Source organism: Bos taurus, chromosome 9 (genome assembly GCF_002263795.3).
Source record: "Bos taurus isolate L1 Dominette 01449 registration number 42190680 breed Hereford chromosome 9, ARS-UCD2.0, whole genome shotgun sequence".
NCBI classification, from domain to species: domain Eukaryota; kingdom Metazoa; phylum Chordata; class Mammalia; order Artiodactyla; family Bovidae; genus Bos; species Bos taurus.
Window position 1 is genome coordinate 73,176,010 of NC_037336.1, and position 3,374 is coordinate 73,179,383.

A 3,374-nucleotide genomic window follows, 5' to 3' on the forward strand; every position below is an offset into this window, starting at 1 on the left:
CCCCCAATCCCTCCCAGCATCAGAGTCTTTTACAATGAGTCAGCTCTTCATATGAGGTGGCCAAAGTACTGGAGTTTTAGCTTTAGCATCATTCCTTCCAAAGAAATCCCAGGGCTGATCTCCTTCAGAATGGACTGGTTGGATCTCCTTGCAGCCCAAGGGACTCTCAAGAGTCTTCTCCAACACCACAGTTTAAAAGCATCAATTCTTCGGCACTCAGCTTTCTTCACAGTCCAACTCTCACATCCATACATGACCACTGGAAAAACTATAGTCTTGACTAGACGGACCTTTGTTGGCAAAGTAATGTCTCTGCTTTTGAATATGCTATCTAGGTTGGTCATAACTTTTCTTAACATTAGTCTAACATTATTCATCCAAGAACAAATTGGAAATTTCACAAGCATTGATTTAGTTGTAAACTTTTAGATTTTTTTCCCTGCTCCAATCATATCAATATAATCCTTGAAAAATCCTGGGGGGCAACATTTCAATGTTTTTGTTCCAGTACTTTTAATGTACTGAAACAGAATGTTACACTCACACACACACACAGAGCAAGTTCAGTTCAGTTCAGTTGCTCGGTTGTGTCCGACTCTTTGTGACCCCATGAATCACAGCACGCCAGGCCTCCCTGTCCATCTCCAACTCCCGGAGTTCACTCAAATTCATGTCCATCGAGTCGGTGATGCCATCCAGCCATCTCATCCTCTGTTGTCCCTTTCTCCTCCTGCCCCCAATCCCTCCCAGCATCAGCAATGAGTCAACTCTTCACATGAGGTGGCCAAAGTATTGGAGTTTCAGCTTCAGCATCAGTCCTTCCAATGAACACCCAGGACTGATCTCCTTTAGGATGGACTGGTTGGATCTCCTTGCAGAGCAAACAGCATCATAAATCTTAATACTCTAATGGAAATGTGTTTAAAAGCCCAGTCTAGATATATAATAAAGTGTAATTCTTCATCATGCCTCTGCTTTGGACATGGAGGTTCTTCTGGAATTTATATTTGAGCCAAGCTTCCACTTACAGGGCGAGGGCAGTGGTGTGTGTTCCTTCTATGCATTCAAGTGCCATGAAAGCTTTGCTATGTTCAGTCTTAGATACCATTTAACAAAACCCCCCAAGCAATATTATTTATATAGTAAGTAGGAAATCCTCTAGATATTTCAAGTCAAAAGAAGAAGTGACATCATTTTTTAGATATTAAGTAGCTGGCAGAAATTTACCAATTCAGTTTTGATAACTGTCATTAGTCTTTCCTCAATGCCAGGGGAAATTTTCTTCATGCTCTAAAAATAAGAACAACAAATTGTCAGTTAATCTCATTTTTAAATCTATAAATTTTACTTTTTATCTCCAGATGTGAGATTAGATATACAACAAATAGAGTGGATGAAGAAAGAAAGAGAACAAAATATTTAGGATAATATCCCCCCTCAGAGAAAGATGACTGCATAAATCATTGGAACACAGACTTCTCAGCTGTGAATAGGGACATTATTTGGCCTAAAAAAATGTTATAATCTCTGAAACTTTATGTATGTGGAGTCAATGAATATTTCCTTTTATTTTCATTCTCATCTGTTTGAAGGTTAAGAATTAGCTACTATAAATTCAAAGGTCATTCATATACTAAATAAAGTCAATTAAGCCCAGGAGTTCATAGGATGCTATCTACGTTGGTCATAACTTTCCTTCCAAGGAGTAAGCGTCTTTTAGTTTCATGGCTGCAGTCACCATCTGTAGTGATTTTAGAGGCCAGAAAAATAAAGTCTGACACTGTTTCCACTGTTTCCCCATCTATTTCCCATGAAGTGGTGGGACCAGATGCCATGATCTTCATTTTCTGAATGTTGAGCTTTAAGCCAACTTTTTCACTCTCCACTTTCACTTTCATCAAGAAGCTTTTTAGTTCCTCTTCATTTTCTGCCATAAGGGTGGTGTCATCTTCATATCTGAGGTTATTGATATTTCTTCCAGCAATCTTGATACCAGTTTATGTTTCTTCCAGTCCAGCGTTTCTCATGATGTACTCTGCATATAAGTTAAATAAACAGGGTGACAATATACAGCCTTGACGAAAGTTATGACCAACCTAGATAGCATATTCAAAAGCAGAGACATTACTTTGCCAACAAAGGTTCATCTAGTCAAGGCTATGGTTTTTCCTGTGGTCATGTATGGATGTGAGAGTTGGACTGTGAAGAAGGCTGAGTGCCGAAGATTGGTGCTTTTGAACTGTGGTGTTGGAGAAGACTCTTGAGAGTCCTTGGGCTGCAAGGAGATCCAACCAGTCCATTCTGAAGGAGATCAGCCCTGGGATTTCTTTGGAAGGAATGATGCTAAAGCTGAAACTCCAGTATTTTGGCCACCTCATGCGAAGAGTTGACTCATTGGAAAAGACTCTGACGCTGGGAGGGATTGGAGGCAGGAGGAGAAGGGGACGACAGAGGATGAGATGGCTGGATGGCATCACTGACTCGATGGATGTGAGTCTGAGTGAACTCCGGGAGCTGGTGATGGACAGGGAGGCCTGGCGTGCTGCGATTCATGGGGTCGCAAAGAGTCCAACACGACTGAGTGACTGATCTGATCTGATCTGATAAAAAAAAAAATGCTGGGTAAACAACTAACTTGAAAATTATGTCTATTAAGTTTGACTTTGTATGTATTTATGTCACAGTTATATCTTTATGGGAAAACAGGGAATGAAGTCTGTGCTCAACCTACCATTTAAACATATTTATTATTCTAGATTATCTGTCTGCCACAAATTATTTACTTGAAATTGTGAGGTGCCTCCAGGTGGAAAACTCTTCCTTAAAAAGTGAAAGATTCAGACAAGCTTGGTAGTTATGATCCTGTTTTTTAAAATATAGCTTTAGTAGTCAGAGGAGAAGGGATTCTAAGTACAGAATAGTAAGTGTCCTTCAGTTTTCTCTCCTGATCCAAACCCCAAAGACTGTGTTCTTCTGGAATTCGTTATCTTAAAAATCTGTTGACATCAGGACACAGGAGGGATACCCATGGGGAAAGGTATAACTCCGTCAAGACAGAGACTCCCACTTCTGCTCAGGGCACAGGTTGGCTGTGGTAGTTTGAAAATTCCACAGAACTCAGTGCCCCGTAGCCTTCAGGAGGAACCCAGAGCACCAGCTGCAGTGGCAGCCATGCCCAGTGCACACTGACTGGGTCTAGCAGCAATGGTGAATTGTGAGCACCTTGGGGAGTTACAGGAGACACAGAGGGCTGAGGAGAAAACCTTGGAAAGAAAGTGACAGATCTACGGTCACCAGTAAGATGTGTTTTTCTAGGAGCACAGGTGAAACGTCTGAGTGAGGATCATGAAATAATGGATGAAAGAATCAAAGAC